The following is a 17,912-nucleotide window of genomic DNA, read 5'->3' as shown; positions in this document are numbered from 1 at the left end:
ATCCAGTTCGAGCATAATGAAGTAAATAATTCACTGCCCATTCTTCACGGTATGTTAAGGAATCGTTTGTGTTCCTATTGACTGCATGCGTGCCATTGCATTGTGGAGTATAGTAAACTGAATTGGTGTTTCTTGGCTTAAATTCATAGGCTGTGCGACTTTGGATTCTTAAGCAATTGTAAATACTATGAAATGGATTTAATCGTAGAATACCATGTATAATGTTTATAGAGGTTGACTGGTTTTTGTTCTCTATTCCCTACGTTTTTCTGTTTAGGACTTCGGTTGATTGTCTTCTTAGTTACACACCCAGAAGGGTGATCTTGTTTACCATTTGGAGTAATTCGCACATTCAGAGGATTGCACATTGGGGTTTTTGGGGGGGGGGGTTTAATGGTGGTGACTTTTACTTATCGTTTTCTAAAATTTTCTTACTGTTGAATACGCTCTTAACAACAAAAGGTTAATTACTGAAGAAACATCTTGCAATTGATATGTTAATCTTCTAATTGAATAGTTTTGGGTCATGCCAGTATCACTAAAAACGGGTTCTTGAGATGCATACATGAGTTCCCTAAATATGTTGTTCATTAAGCAACTTGATATTGTCAGATAGATCAGCACATTTAAAAGGATCCACAAGTATATTCTAATTCTATCTGCTTGTTCATATTTTGATTTTTTAGTGTTGCCCCTGACGAAGGTACTATTTAATGTCCCGAAATGCATTGGGCCATCAACATCTACATTGATTGAAGAAAGTCATCATATTTTTTGTGTTTCTTAACCCCTTCTGTGCTCATGACAAGCTGAGCTCGTTCTGAGCCACGTGCTCCGGTGCTCATGACGAGCTGAGCTCGTCATGACCGCGCCCGTTTGATGGAACGCTCGCACGCTGGGCTGATTCCCCTGCTGTGCTGAGCGCTCCATTAAAACAGGCGCGGTCATGACGAGCTCAGCTCTTCATGAGCACCGGTGCGCTGTGCGCGCCCCGTCGCCCCCAGCACAGCGTGGTGAAAACAGCCCCGCACGGAAGGGTTAATTCAAATTATGTATTGTATTTATGACTTTTTGTTTCATCCATGTTAAAAAAATATTTTCTTGAAATTGAATATTTAAAAACATTAAATTGAAAAGAATGGAATCTGGTTTAAACTTGGTTTAGTTTCTTTTGAACAATTTGTAAATCAACATTAGTAGTGCATACCCGAGTCTAGCAGGCAGTACAACAAGCTAGCCCTCTTTTTTTAGTTACTTTTGGAGTGTTTAGGTACACGCTGTCAGACACAGCACACAGATCTAAATAATAGGGGAGAAGATCGGGCTAAATTAATTTTAGATGACCCACTGGGCCACAAGGGATTTTTATTTTGTATTACTAATGCATGCGGGGAGCGGCCCCTTGGGCAAGTGTCGCTCCCCTTTAGGGGGCATTTGGGGTTTGTGGTTTCAGCAGTGGTTGATCTGCAGTTTTGCATAGTTGCACTTAATTGGTAAGAAAAAAAAAAATTGTTGCGTTTACTCCAAATGAGTATCATCATCATCATGCATGAGTGAATTTTTTGTAAGTGGTGCCATAACATCAGCATATTGTGTTTTGAGCGTGAAATTCTTTGCAATGTCTTTTGCGTTCTTAGGTGTAATTTTCTTTTTTAGTGGGATATTGTTGGTCCTTGCTGGGTCTGCGCAGAGTAGGTGGTGGTGAGTCTATCTGCTTCTGACAAGTGAGTGGTATAGTGTGAGTATGTAGGTCTTTGTGATAAAGCCACATTTTGTTTGTTAGTTATTCTACAAAGCGTTTGATGTTGACTTTGACAAATTACTTTTATTAGTAAGGATTATGGCTAGCCGCAGAATTACTGCTCAGGAGGTGGTTGGTATGCTTTTTGAATCTTCCTCGGACCACGATTAGGAGACTGAGAGTGAGTCTGAGGGAGAGGAGGAAGTACAAGATTCTGGCAGTGAGTTTTGTGTCCACAAGGTATCATCTGATGAAGTGACTCTCAGCGAGGATGAATTGCCTGGTTTAGAGGAGGACACAGATGTGTCAATGGTGCAGCGAGAGGCATCTGGACTGCATCCTGGGGCTGCAAAGCTTCCCATTGAAAGTGCTGGTCTCTGAGTTGTTCCAAACATGGTGCAGGTGGTGTGGACTGCCTTTAGTGGTGATGCATGGTGTAGAGTGAATTTGCTTTGCTTATACAGTTCTCAGTTGTTTATGGAGGATGTATTTTTGGCTGAGACTATTGAGCAGACTAATTTGTATGCTGAAAAGTATTTGAGGGGCACGCAGGCTGTGGCGCGGGAGTTTAGAGGCCCGGACGGTCCGCAGGGTCGGATTATACAGCGACATGTCCTGTCCTTCATCGTGCTCCAGCAAGGGCTTCGGTTGGATCAGTTGACTTTGGAGGAGCGCACCCTTCGCCAGTGCTGGCTTCGTAGCCAGAGGCGGGCGGGATGTCACATTCCATATGCGCCGGAGATCCCCTTGGGCATGTGTACTGCCCTCCCGCATGGTGGGGACTGGTCGGCACTGGCCTCCTGGGAAGATCGCGGGGTCCACATGATAGGGGACCTGTATAGGGACGGTGCCCTGCTGTCGTTTCATGACCTGCAAGAGGCCTTCGATCTCCCGAGGGGTGACTTCTTGCTCCATGCGGCTCTAGTGACTGGGATTCGGAAACGCTGGAGGATGGGGCTGGTAGAGCCTCCCATGTCGTTGGGCTGCCAATACGTTGTGATGGCAGCTGGCACTTATAAGGCCATCACCTGCCTATACCGGAGACTGGCGCTGGATGGACCACCTCCCCTAGATAGGCTGCGGGAGCGCTGGGAGGGTGACCTCGGTCGGCAGATACCAGAGACGACCTGGCCTCAGCTTGTACGTAGGGCCTGGAAGGGCACGCGCAATGTTAGGTTCCAACTGGTTCAATACTTCACTTTACATAGGGCGTATTGGACACCGGCCAAAATCTAACGGGTCTTTGGAGGCGCGCATTCGGTATGTCCTCGCTGCGATGCGGAGGGTGCTGACTTTGGGCACATGTTCTGGTCGTGCGCGGGGCTTGGCACATACTGGGCTGAAGTTATGTCTTGCTTGAATGTGGTTACGGGACCCCAGATCGACATGGGGACTTGCCTCTTACTCTGGTTCCCGCATACTCCAGCCACGAAGATCACCAGTAAATTTTTCGACCTGGGGTTAATCCTGGCCAAGAGGGAGCTCACACTGCATTGGAAATCTAGGGGGGGCAGCTTCCTGAGATGGCGGGGGTGTCTCCTGCAATGGGCGGCTAGTGAGGGGTCTCTTAGATTACAGGTAGCTAGGCGCACCGCTAATGATAAAGCGATGGAAGCGGCCAGGGCATGGAGCGCGCTAGTGGCAGACCTATAGTCCCATTCAGAAGTTGCTGAGGGTGGTGAGGCCGACGTGCTGGCGAGCCAGGAGGGGACGACAGGGGTGGAGAGCGAGGGGGGCAATGGTTGAGGATGCGGTGTGCTAGGCCGCGTAGCTCGCAGCAAGCGAGGGTGGATTGCATGTGCCACATACGATTGAGGATGGAATGGGTAACACACACTGTTATGAGCAGCACCTGGACTCCCTCTCCGTTGGGGAGCCGAGATTGGAAATGCTTAGGAGAAGTCACTCGTTGCTTCATGAAGGTTTATGACAAGCCGCAGGAGTGACAGTAGAGGGCACACTGATAAGGGGAGTGTGGGGGTAGTGGGGGCGGCGGGAAATGGCAGATAGGGCTCCGTTAGTTGGGAATGTTAAAGACGCTGCATTAATGTGCATCATGATGATAGAGATACATGTGGAGCGTGACTGTAAGCTGTTTGCACAAAACCAATACAAATTTGTTCAAAAAAAAAAAAACAACAGTATTTGAGGGACAACTGTGACAGACTTAAGCCCCACTCCAGAGATACCCGGTGGACTCCCACACATCTTGACGAGATGAAGTTTTTGGGTTTGACTTTTTTGATGGGTTTGATAAGGAAGCCGTCCATAACTTTATATTGGTCTACAAGTCCATTGATGCCATGGGCCATATTTCCACCAATTAGGAGTCGTGATTGATATTTACTTGTGCTTCGGATGCTGCATTTTATTGATAATGCTACGGTGTTGCCACAAGATCACCCCGACTGTGACTGTCTTTTTAAGATTCGCCTGTACTTGATCACTTTGTAGATTGATTTTCATTCATCTATACTCCAGGGAAAGAAATAGCTATTGATGAGTCTTTGCTCCTGTTCAAGGGTCGTTTGGTTTTTACACAGTACATTCCTAGCAAGAGGGTACGTTATGGAATTAAGATATATCCTGTCCTACTCTCAGACAACATATACATCTATAATGTCAGGGTGTACACTGGGAGGGATTCCACTATTGTCCTCCCTGGTTGCCCGTCCACTTTAGTAGTTTCAGAGAAAATTGTGGGAACTTGCTAGAGGGCTTTTTAACAAAGGTCACCATTTGTACCTAGATAAGTTATTTTACAGCAGTGTAGAAGTTAAAGAATTGTTCAAAGTGGACAGTCTTGCTTGTGGCACAATCCGCTCTAACCGCAAAGGTTACCCAAAAGAGCTTGTTTGCAAAAAGCTTCTGAGGGGACAGTGCAGTGCCTTGAGTAGTGATCAACTGCTAGCTGTGAAATTTGTGGACAGGAGGGATGCGTACATGCTGACTACCATTCATAATGAAAGTGCTTCACCTGTGGCTGTTTGGGGTCAGGTTGCTGAAGTGTGCAAACCTGTGTGCATTGTAGACTACAATAAGCACATGGGTGGTGTTGATAGAGTAGATCAGAGGTTGGAACCTTACACTACTCTTCGTAAAGCTTACATTTGTTATATGAATTAGGCCATCCAGCTTTTCAATTTAGCAACTTTTAATGTTTTTGTTGTGTTCAAGGAGTGTTCTCCAGCATCAAATATGACTTTTGTTCAGTTTCAAGAGTCTGTGCTAGGCAGCCTTGTTGTAGTGGAACAGGCAAGTGTTCCCGGAGATGGAAGGGTGGAGGATGTGGCTATATTGAAAAATCACCACTTTTCGGATTTAATTCCTCCCACGCCAAGATTTTTTTTTTTTTTAAACGGCCTGGACGCCCCATCCCCAACCACCCCTCTCACCCCGGGCAAAACTAGCTTGTTTTAGAATAGGTTATTTTGGAGCCTCCACAGTACGGTTTGGTCAATTTCCTATTGCAGCCACTATGCCTACCCACACAACTGAGCTACCACTTTTATCGGGAGACGAGGTGAAACGCTGGGTGGTAGAAAATTTGTGTCAGCACGGTGATCCTACAACTTTCCCACACAAAAATGTGAGGTTTGCAGGGAGATTCTGGATAGAGAAACCTTCGGGTAGCCACGCAAGCCATACCTCACTAGACTCCCCAGGGTGTCTAGTTTTCAGTAATGTATGGGTTTGGTAGGTTTCCCTAGATGGCCGCTGAGCCCGGGGGCTAAAAACCCAGGTGCCCCCCCACCCTCCAAAACTAGGTTGTTTTACGATAGGTAATTTTTAAGTCCCCACAATATGTATAGGGCCCTTGCCTGTGGTGGGCAGTTGACCCACCCACACTAGTGCGGTTCCATTTTTAATCTGGAGACTTTAGAGAATGCAGGGTGGGTGGAAGTTTGAGGACAGACGCAGATTCCAGAACTTTCCATCACAAATGTGATTTTTTTTGTTTTACAAAGTTTGAGGTTTGCAAGGGATATTGGGTAACAGAACCTGGTGAGAGCCAGACAAGTCACCCCATCCTGCATTCCCCTGGGTGCCTAGTTTTGAAACATGGATAGGTTTGCTAGGATTCCCTAGGTGCAGGGTTCAAAATCTTCACCTAGGGACTTAAACAGTTTTTACTGTAAATATGTGGTGTCCACGTAGCGTTTTGGGCCGTTTCCGGTCGCGGGCACTAGTGAGGTACCATTTTATCAGGAGACTTAGGGGAACACAAAATTGTAGAGCAACTGTTCTTACCTATTGACTTTTGATGCATTTCTGCATTCCAAATGGATGGCAATGTATGAAAAGAAATGACTTCGAAAAATGTCTTATAATTCACATGCTAGTATGGGTACCCACAATTTCGGAGATGTGCAAATGTCTACTGTTTCTAAACTATATATTTTGTTACCATTTCAGAAATACATAGGTGTCTTTCCTACCGATTTTTCACTGTTCATATTTTTCCCGAAATGAATTGCTATATACCCAGTACACAATTTAAAAAAACATTGGAAGACTCTGCTCAGTTATTGGCTCTGGGTTCTTCAGGATCTTAGTGAACCTACAACTCCTATATATCCCCACAACCAGAAGGGTCCAGCAAATGTAATGGTATATTGCTTTAAAAAAATTGTCATAATTACAAGAAGTTACAGGTGAAAACTTTGGCACAACTGGCTGTTTCTCAGCTCATTTTCGATTTTTCCAATTTGCAACTGTTAGTTTCTCTAAAAAAAATCCTTGAAGGATCAACACAAATAACTTGAGAATTTAACTGAATTTCGTCTACTTTTTTAAATGTATAGCTTTCCAAGATCGATTATTGGATTCATACCCATTTCCACCATTAACTAGGAGGAGGTTGAAAGCACAAACAAATTTGCTAGGCTATGTCCCAGTAAAATGCAAAAACAGTATTAAAAAAAAAATTGGTTTTCTGATAAGTCTGTCAGTCCCTGAAAGCTGGGAAGATGGTAATTACAGCACCATACACCCTTTGCTGATACCATTTGCATGGGGGTTGGGGGAGAAACCAGACGTTTTCATCTGCAGCACTTTCCCCATTCTCATTTTTTTTTAACAAAAACATTTTGCTGTTTTTTGGCTAATTCCTGGGTCCCCTCCAGGGGAATTAACAAACCCCGGGTACCTTTAAAATCTCCATGATGTTTAAAGAAAAGGACGCAAATTTGGCGTGGATACCTTATGTGGTCAGAACGTTACAGGGGCCTACGCGCGAACTAACCCAAAAAAAGGCTTAGCACAGGGCGCTCGAGGGAGGCCTAGCAGCTCTTTTACTAGAGTTAGAGGTTTTTGTCAAATGAGCTATCTTAATATGTGAGTTATTTTCCTCTAACAACATTTATATAAAGAGCATGTAAATTAATATTACATATATTTCAAAATATAACAGCAATTACAAAAGCACATTTTTGTAATTAAGGAGCGTGATGCAAATACAGTTAAATAGGAGCAAAACTAACCAAAACACTTTACTTGGTAAAGTGCAAGTGACACAAATTTGCAGAAACTATTTTCAAACATTATGGTCTGTACACTATATAGTTTTATCAGTAAAGCTGCACTTCAATGGAAAAGTTTGTGGCCATTTCAATGTAAAATCTGCCGATTACAAATGACAGTAGGCTACCACATTATGCTTTAATTATGTATTTATTAAGAGCTATAGTTTTTAAACGTGATTTGAGAAACATTCCTGCCTCCACCCTGATGAAAATGCTGTTAATGAACTAAGAGGCAAGACAGGGTCATGTTTATCCTATACGCATGTAGATTTGTAATTTATATGGAAAGGAAGTTTCGTCTATTACATCAAATCAACGAGATTTTTTTGTACAACAAACATGCTGAACTTGCACATTTAAAGTTGCGGTCATACATGATAATTAAGACAATGGTGGCTCAAATTAAATTTGCCCACCATCACGTCATTTGAAACCAGTTTATGGGTCAAGAGCATTACAAATAGGTAGATTATTTAAGTCCCTAAACCCGCAGGTGTAGTAACATTTTTGATTTTTCAAGGCTGGTAAACCATCAGTATGATTACTGATGCCATTCTTGTCTAGATCCAGTAGTTTGTTCTTTTATTAGGTCTCGCCTATGCAGCGCATATGCGCTGCATAGGAAAGAGACCTCTTGAGATAGCTTCAGCTTTCCAGGCAAAAACGTGCACTTCTTGCATTGCTTTCAATGCAACTCGTGCACGTTTTGCCGATTTCCTTGCGGAAGCGCGCGGCGCCATATGGTTGCATCATATGGTCGCACGCTCTCGCAAGGGAAACGCTGCCTGCTCTCGGTCGCACCCCCCCCACCCGCTTGTGTGAGGCGAGCGCTTTCACACGTGGGTAGTTTTAAACCAACCGGCCAATGCTTGTTGCAGATAGTTGTATTGGAGACTGTGCAATGCCAATAAAATTTTTAAATTGTACTTCTCTTCTGGGCACAGAAAGAGAACACACACTAGGCAGGCAACTGAAACCGTCCAACCAAAAACAACTATTCAGGCTCTATGCTGTGATCAGCCAATCGGGAGGCAGATTACATTTCCACTTTCCCCCGAACTGCTCCAGTCCGAGCTGGCCCTGCAAGAAAACGTTTGCGATGCTTATAGCTGATGTGTGTAAACAGTGGCAGCTGCGCTCAGTGGGAGGATTGCTCGTGGCCCTGTCGGAGTGTCTCAAGCTTTTTTCTCACTGGCTCGTACTTTATTCATTCCTCCAGGGGAGCGGTGCAAGTAACAGCTGCCACCTCTCCAGACACTTCCACCGGCACCACCTTAGGCTTGGGTGTGAGAGGCTACCCTCCCCCACCAACTCAACCCTTCCTTCAAGCAACTCACTTTTGCTAGGTTCCCGCTGAGGAAGGAGTTTCTGCATGAGTTGTACTTTGTTTCCTAGTGGAAGTGCAGTGCACTGCTGCATCCCTCTCGCCGGGAGCTGTTTGGTCCAGTCACGCTCTCTGGTTTTCGTTTGATTTCTTTTTGTTTGGGCATCTTTTATGTGTGTTGCGAGCATCCTCTCTCGGGCAGGGAGCAGAGTGGGGGGGGAGCTGGTGCTTATCAGTGATGGTTCCGTGGCTCCTTTGTGTACAGCAGCTGCTGCTGAATGCAGGGGCAGATCCTTTGGCACTCCGTAAAAAAAAAAAATGTTTAAACAGCAGCTCTGAACAAGGTAGAGACATCCAGGTGGACTTCTCGCTTCAGAGTTTCCTGTGCGTGTTTATGCGCCCCTTTGGCTCTGCACCCCGATGCTGGGCTCAGCAACTTTAACTGTGAATGCATTACCTTACTGCACACATCTCCATGTGCCCCTCAGAAAATTAGCACCCTGGGCCTGGGCCCATCTCGCCCATGCTAAAGCCCGGCCCTGCCTGTAACGTTGTATGTGGAGGGCAGTGCCTACGTGTCATAGCAGTGCACAGAAGAGTGTCCTAAAGCTCACTTAGATCAACACTGAGTAGGGGCGGTTTTACCCGGCATCATGTGTAATAGAGTTTGCTCTAAACCTTACTTAGCTGTCACTAACCTGTTTTGCCAAGAATGCATTAAACAATTACACTGACAGAGACCATCTGTTCGGTGCATTCTCTTAACTCAAACCACACTGATTTGCCATGAGCCACAATTATGCTTGCTCGAATTGCTTTTTTTTCCATCAACATGTTTTGAAACTCCACATCCTGGCCTGTCAACACTTGTTGATAATGGTTGGGTCACATTGCCTTCCCCTCGGTACCCTCTACGGGACAAATGATTTTAATGATTATTTCAAAAATCAACCTATGGACTATGACAACTCTGACGAATTTATATTTGATCCGCAAGATTCATTCGATGATATCGATGAAGATCTAGAAACTCCTTCCACTTCCACCTCAGTCAAAGACCCATTTGGTGGGGAGATGTTCAATCCCACTACGATCCGTCACCCCCGTAGCACCGAATGGTGGCCTATGGATCATGTTGGTAAATATCTATCACAATGGGTTAGAAAACCCCTTGATATCAATACTCGCAATCTCTTAAAGAATGAGTGCCCTCGTCCCTCTTCAGAAGACAAGATCTGTAATACTCCTAATCTTGATCCTGACCTAATCATCTTTCTGTTCAAATCTGGAAGAGATCCTAGGAAAGGAATCGAAAGGTGCCTTAAACAAGCCCAGGATAAGCTTCTCGATGTGATGGGACCACTCTCTAAAATTCTGGATATCACCGAAGAAGCTAAAGCTAATGACTCACCTATAGACATTGAAGTGCTTCGAGGATGGTCTCAATGTGCTATTTGCCTTATTGGCAATGCTAACGCAAATCTAATCACTGAACGTAGAAAGGCTGTTCTCCTGAGGATGAACCCGAAACTAGCTGACCTCTCAGCTAGTGAAGATATGTCCAACACAAAAGGGCTCTTATTCGGAGACAATTTCATTAAAACACTCGGGAAATATGTCTCCACATTTAATGCCTTTAGTAGGGCACAGTCAAATATGCGTAGAGTCTTTGGCACTCGATCACTTTTTGGAAGGGCTGACAGAAGGGGACAATCTGTCAGCCGCTTCTCATCCCGGTCCCAGTTTTATCAAGACAACAGAGGCTATCGTCCCTATAGAGGTTTCCGTGGAAACTCAAAACTTCTATCCACAAAGAGGAAGGGGCTCAAGATCCCGTGGTGGCAGACCTCGATCATCCAATCAAGGAAACTACGGTAAGCACAACCCCTTCTATCCCCTTAAAGGTGGCAGGAAGATTGAGGCAATTCGAAAAGAATTGGCTTCGAGTCACTCAAGATCCATGGGTTTTAGAGACTGTTGTGGGATTCAAAATAGAATTTTGGGAAGAACCCTTTCAGGAAAGAGCTCCCAGAGAACTCATTTTAGACGAAGAAAATTCGAAATTAATAGAGACAGAGATCTCCCAAATGTTAGAGAAAGGGGCTATTATAAAAATTCCACTTTCAGAGTGAATGAAAAGCTTTCTGAGTTCTATCTTTCTAGTCAAAAAGAAAGACAAGGGTTGGCGACCTGTTATAAATTTAAAAAAATTGAACAATTTTCTAATCTACAGACATTTCAAGATGGAAGGTATCCATCTTTTGAGGGACATTCTTCAGACCAAAGACTGGCTAGTAAAATTGGATCTGAAAGATGCATATTTCACCATTCCCATGCACGAAGATTGTCGCAGATATCTCCGATTTACTTGGAAAGGAACCCTTTATCAGTTCCAATGTCTCCCCTTCGGTCTATCTTCAGCCCCTTGGTGCTTCACCAAGGTTCTTCGTCCGGTGGTCAGTTACTTAAGGGAAAGGGGGATTCGTCTTATAATTTATTTAGACGATATCCTCATCATGTCTCAGGACAAGACAGAAATTCTGGAACATTTAGATATCACTATGAACCTCCTTCGAGACTTGGGTTTTATCATAAATTTGGAAAAATCTATTTTAACCCCAACTCAAGAAATAGAATTCTTGGGTTTCAAAGTCAATACCATTCTATCCAACCTGATCCTTCTCCACCAAAATGTTGTCAAGATCAGGAAACACGTCTCCTACGTCCTTTCAAAGGATGTTATCTATCTGAAAGACCTAGCCAGGGTTTTGGGTCTCCTTTCATCTTCAATTCAAGCAATCTCTCCGGGCCCACTTCATTACAGGGGCTTGCAGAGATTAAAAGCTCAAGGCCTGAGAAAGGGTCTCTGGTACGAAGATTCTTGGAAATGTACCAGATTTTATCCTAGAATCAGATGCGAGCAACCGTGGTTGGGGTGCTCGTCTGAACGACCTAGAAACCGGTGGGAGATGGTCCTTTTCAGAACAGTCCCTCCACATAAACTCTTTAGAAATGTTGGCAGCCTTAAATGCCCTTATGAGTTTCAAAGAAGTTCTGAAGAACTCCAACACTTTAATCCGTTTGGACAATTTTTTAGCCGTCTCTTACATAAATCGTTTGGGTGGCGCGAAATCCAAAAGTCTCTCGGTTATCGCAAAGAAGATATGGTATTTCTGTTGGGAACACAAAATCACCCTCAGGGCAGATTACATACCCGGTTCGTTAAATCTGAGAGCAGACTGGAATTCACGTTTTCTTCACGATTCCAGCGATTGGATGCTGAATCCAAGATTTTTTCATCTAATTCAAGAAGTTTGGGGCCCAATCCTGTTGGATTTATTTGCCAGCCGATTGACGAACCAAGTTCAGAATTATTTCAGCTGGAGACCAGACCCAAACGCGTCGGGAGTAGATGCCTTTCTCCAACCTTGGGAAGGGACGAAGGGCTGCTACGCCTTCCCTCCCTTCTCAATGATTCAGAGATTGTTGTGGAAAGTGAGACTCGAATCATGCAACATAATTCTGGTGACTCCTTTTTGGAAATCCCAAGTATGGTTCCCCGGTGTAATGGAATTGGCAGTAGACTTCCCATGGTTAATCCCTTCTTGTCCAGGCCTACTACAAGGCCCAGACGGAGAAGAACATCCTTTAGTCTTGGAGGGGAAAATGAACCTTCTTGTTTGGAGGATATCAGGGATTCAGGAAGATATTCTGAACTTTCGGGAGAAGCTTAAAGCTTACTGGAAGAATCATGGGCCCCTGGGACCAGAAAGAGATACAGAGGAATATGGAACAAATGGTCTGGTTGGTGCCTTGAAAGGGATTTGGATCCCGTTCAATGTCCTTTACAATATGTAGCTAATTACCTCGCTCATCTTTTTGAGTCAGGTCTTTCTTTTAGAACCATCAACTGTTACAGGTCAGCTATCTCTTCAGGTCATTGTTTGATTAATAACCTTGCTATCGGAAGTAATCCACTAATCAAGAGGGTCATGAAGGGTATTAGACTTAGGAGACCTCCTAGAGCTCGCTATGAATCTCTTTGGGATGTTAATCTTATTTTTAACCTTTTCATGTCTTGGCCTGTTAATCAGTTACTTTCCCTTAAAAGAATTTCAATGAAATTAGCAACCCTATTGTGTTTAATATCCTTCAGGAGGGTGTCTGATATTAAAGCTCTTGATCTTTCCTACAGATTTATTCTTCTGAAGGTGTTCATTTCGATATTTGGAAAAGAACGAAAACGATGTCAGAATCTATCTTCTATCCCTTCTTTCATGAATGTGAAAAATTATGTGTTGTTAATTGCATGAAATGTTATGAAAATAAGGTTTCAGTTTTTAGACCTCCAGGATGTGATCAACTTCTTTTATCTTTTGTTAGACCTTTTAAACCAGTGTCATCAGCAACTTTAGCGAGATGGATACGCTTGATTATGCATGAAGCAGGTATAGATCTGTCTAGGTTTGGTGCTCACTCTTCTAGAGGTGCAATGGCTAGCAAAGTCTTTTGGGCTGGAGGTTCTCTGCCCGAAATACTTAAAGCTGCAGATTGGTCTAATGCAAGTACCTTCTCGAAGTTCTACTTGAGACCGATAGAACATGTTAGCGGTGCAGCTTTGCATGGCTTTAAACATGCATAATGGTAGCCTCCGGTCTTGTAATGAAATGTCGATTCTCCAATTAACATGAAGAGAGAATCTTGATTTCATTAAAGACATACGGAGGCTAACATTATCCCACCCTCCTCTCCCTGAGAGGTTTGGGTTGATTGATGTCATTTTTCTTATATATCTGAAAATGTGATTATTGCCTCTTGCCTTTTTCACTATATGATATTTTTTTGTTCCTTCTCAGATAATCTTAAGGAATAATTGTTTCGATGAAATTTCTTCCCCGTACTCCTGTGTCATCGCAGCCCAAGAGGAAGATAGGAGCCTGCTCATCCTAGTTGCTATGTGTTAAAGTTCTATTTTATTGTGATGTAATAGTATTCTTTAAAGGGCTGCATGTTTGGGCAGTAAATAAAAGTATTTGCATAATGTTAGCCTCCGTATGTCTTTAATGAAATCAAGATTCTCTCTTCATGTTAATTGGAGAATCGACATTCTCAACCACTCCCCCAACTCATATAGTATTGTATAAGTGTGGTATCTAATGGGTAGCAACATGATTTAGCGTGCTGTAGTAAAACTATAGTTTAAGTATAAGGCTATAATTAGTATGATTCTTTTTTTGGGGACACTCAGTATTTGTTTGTTCACTGGCAACTATGGGTTTCATTACTCTCTATAGATGACACGATAAAAACACTGTCTCACTGGACTCCTTAGTGGTTTAGAAGTAAATCTATACACCATTTTAATGCTTTAGAGTTTTGCAAATCAAGTTGTCTTTGTGATTTTTAACATGATTGTTAATATTAGGTTCTGGTTGCCGCTTACACGTTTTATGAAGCTGCTCTTTCCCTTGCTTTTCACGCTTCCCCATCATTTCGACTGAACTTGTGACTGCGCAGTCATTGGCTACTTCGAATGTCTCTCCTTGCAGAGATTAGATGCTTAAGGAAAGTTTAACACGGCAGTTTGAAAGTTGATCATTTGCAGCTTCTACGGTGTGTAGGAAGCGGTGTTTTTCAGGTAAAGTCTAATGTATATCTTTCAGCATGGACGAGAATGGCAGACAGTACAGTGCTTTGGAGCCACTAGTGCAGGGAAAATACAGGTAGTGGGCCTTTTGCAAAGATTAGAAAGTGCTGGATGCATCCATTCTGCCTGCTCTAAGAGCCAGTCATGTGTGATAGCTTCCTGTGGTGGTGTCTGCCCTTCACATATACTGTGTTCCTGGGTACTTCCTCATGGCCCAGGCGATGCTGCTGCTTTGTGATCCGAACCATGGTCTCAAGAGATGGTTTCTCGCTCTACTTTCTTTGCATTACAAAAAGTAATGTTCCCCCATCCATATTAAGTCCATTGTAATATTAAATACTGTTTAAACCAGTTCAATGAAGTGGACATACAACTACTCTTCCCATAATGCATTTGGTTGCCAGGATTGAAGTCCCTGATAACCTTGAGTTACGTGGTACATTAATCCGAGTAGGTCACTAGTTTATTAGTCGCCGCTTTGTCACACCAGTCTCCTGATTATTAAATCAGTGACTATACCTTAAGGGCAGCTTTCCATGCCATAAATGTGGATAAGGTAAGCGCGCACTGTGCTGTATTCAGTGTGTGTGTGAGGGAAATTATCCTTCTCCTGAATGAATGATCAAAAATGTAATTGTATATTTTATGTTCACTGTGCAGTGTGTACGTTTGATATAACTATGTTCATGTACAATGTAGTGTTTGTTTTACAAACACTGACTACCAAAATAACGGGAGAGGGAGACATGATTTCAACATTAAGAACCTCCATGTTACCTCATACAGATGTTTCTGAACTTTATAAGTGTGCCCAGTATACAGGGATGTGTCTACGTACCGCGTAACACACCCACCTTAAACCTCATACAGATGCCCATGCTGTCAAATTAAGAAAAGGCGAGTAGAAGGCACCAGCAGAGAGGATGAGTAAAGCCTGTGGGATCGTAGCAAGGACGCGTCTTGCCGAGAGGTGGGGTGGACCGTCATTAACACGGTTGCACAATACGAACTCCACACACCTAGAAGCATTGCTAAGAACAGGGGTTCAGCAGATCAAAGTATACTTATTGTTGAACGAGATAAAAGGCAACAGACATTTTAATCCCATCACGCGATGTACATGGAAAGCATCAAAGGTCTCGCCACAAATACGTTAAACAGTTAATATCAGCATACGTTAAACAGTTAATATCAGCATAAGAAAGGCAAACAGATTAAAACAGACCCGACAACCTCTGCCCATGCTATGTAACATGTTAAAAGCAAACACGAATGGGCTATGGAAGGAGCAGCATTCAAAGACTTTTACAACAACTTAATGCATTCTGGGAGTTGTGGTCTTGGTTTTGATATGCAAAAGGAGAGGCCATTATTGGTACGCAGTACCCCTGTCCCTCAATCCCACGCTCTCCTCCTTTTCTTGGGGTTTCTTCTGCGTGCAAAGGTGCTCCCCTTTATGAGTTTGTCGCCTCTACTCCCCTTCTTTCTCACACTCTTTCTGCTCATGTGTCTGTAGTTCCTTCAGCACTTCGTAAACAATCTACCTATCCCTTGCTGACTTCCTGTCTGTCTATCTATTCTGTGCAACTCATCTGCCCGCCATGCCACATAATTCCACTAAACAAATCCACACCACACAATTCCAACCCACATAATACCACACTACACGGGAAAAAGACATTGTCATATACAGCACCAATGGCTCTAACTCTTGCAAATGTGAGACCGATTGGCATTGCCAAAGCTGGTTTGGTCGACTAAAGCGTTTCAGACGCCACCACAAGTGCACAACGTGGAAGGCTGCTATTACAGCCTTTCCGTGCTTATACTGAGCCTGACCCCAATGCAAGAAGTGAGGCCGCCAGCTAGTGGGCAGTGGCAGAATGACAATGGGCTGCTCCATCTATGACAGCAGGACGTGTCCCTGCCCCTTGGCTCCATCCAGGGGAGACCGGGGCCACAAGGAGCTATTGAAGGTAAGCTGTTAGCACTTGCCCTGCAGGGCAGAGGAGGTGATGGTGAGGGAGCTCCTCTTACTCTCCCTCCATCCATGGTAGAGCAACAAATGAATGACCCTTTCTAATGTTATATGGTGCTCAAGTAAAGTGCCCCAATGCCTCTTGCCCAAGTTTGTGCTATATAAACCTGCATGTATGCAAGGAAAGAGACACCACTTTTTATTTTATTTACACACTAGCAACATTCCCTTTGTCGGAAAGTTCATGTGATGCTAGCAGCAAGCGAAGAGAAAACTACACAGCTGCACCTAAGCATTGAAAGGCCTCCCTGAAGTACTGTTAAAAAAAATTATATGTGTCAGTCTGTCTACGCCATGCCCTGTTTCCTGGAGGAAATTAATGTAAAAAAAAAAATCCACAGCAAACATGAATAAAAAAAAAAGCAATTAAAGTGGCGTTCCTAGCAGTTTGGATAATTGTGCTTCTACAAAGCACATTTTTCTTTAGTTTGAATGTTAATATCCTATTTAAGTACTGGCCCTATAATCTTTTAAATACTTCTGTTACCACAAATATTTGCCATCATTTAGCTCCATGATCCTAGCCAAGCAGTGTATTGCTAAAGATTGCTATCCGCGAAGGTTGACACTTATTTGGGCCGCCCGGGCCCAATAGTGGCCTCAATTCAACCCTGCGCCTGGTTAAACCCCTGCAGCCTTGCTATTCAGCCCCCTTTATGTTGCTCATTACAGTACTTGGCTGGGAACAGGTACCGAGGTGAACCCCATGTCCAGGCGTTGTTAACCTGTATAAAAGAGACACAATGAAGTAATACCATCATGAAATGTGCTGTATAATTTGCCTTTTCTTGCCACACAATTTACTCAACTCTGCTGCACAACTTGGTCCTCTCCTGACGCACAATCTGGTTGCCCTGGTTATAGACGAGCAATAGCTCTCTCCTCTTCAAAGACGGCAGACCGAGTATAACATTTCAAGATCACATTAAAAGAATTGCAGGCATGCTGAGAAGGGGAGGTTTCGTTTCATACTTCCCAACAAACTACATTATACCTACCCGGGAGAGTAAAATGTAGCTCCTTCGACTAGAGACGGGATTACATTCTCTGCGGAGGATACACGAGGTAACACTAGTTTATTAGACGCATCTTATTCACACCATGGCCACTGTCTTTGCACAGCTCTGATTTCACCAGTGCTTAAGGACCGGTCCAACACCAAACGCACAGATCCACGAACAGGATTACATGAAAAATGAAACCAGCGTACTTAGAACAAAACAAAAAGCAGGAAACCGTATCCTCTGGGGTAAAACACTGCAACCAGAGATCAATTTAACGCTATACGTACTGTGGATGGGATTTCCTATGGGTGGCAAACGGATGGTAATAAGTGGCTAGAGAAAAGTGAAGTGTATGAAGTGCCGGAGTTCATGGAAGAGCAATTTATGTATGCGATTGTATATAGCGCGGACTTTATCCAAAGGTCTCAGAGCGCTTTACAATAGAATCAAGTGCGTTACATGAGGAGAGTTACAAACTTACACGTTTCAGAAAAATTAAAATGAAATAAGCGGAGGCAATCACAGCAAACAAGCAAATCAAAAAAACAATAGGATTGGGTTAGTACAGGCATGGAAAACATATTTACAACACTGTAATGCTTGCTTCACTAGGGGCGCTGTCGAGCCCAAGGG

General features: G+C 43.6%; 1 protein-coding gene across 2 annotated transcripts in view; it reads right to left on the bottom strand.

Moving 5' to 3' along the window:
• LOC144755637 (glutathione S-transferase Mu 1-like) overlaps positions 1-17,912 on the bottom strand; it is a 150,867-nt gene that overhangs the window by 125,353 nt on the left and 7,602 nt on the right. The window lies entirely within an intron of this gene.

The sequence above is a fragment of the Lissotriton helveticus genome, chromosome 5_1 (genome assembly GCF_964261635.1).
Source record: "Lissotriton helveticus chromosome 5_1, aLisHel1.1, whole genome shotgun sequence".
Lineage (NCBI taxonomy): Eukaryota > Metazoa > Chordata > Amphibia > Caudata > Salamandridae > Lissotriton > Lissotriton helveticus.
The sequence above is the reverse complement of the archived record's forward strand: the minus strand, read 5'-3'. Positions and strand labels throughout refer to the sequence as shown.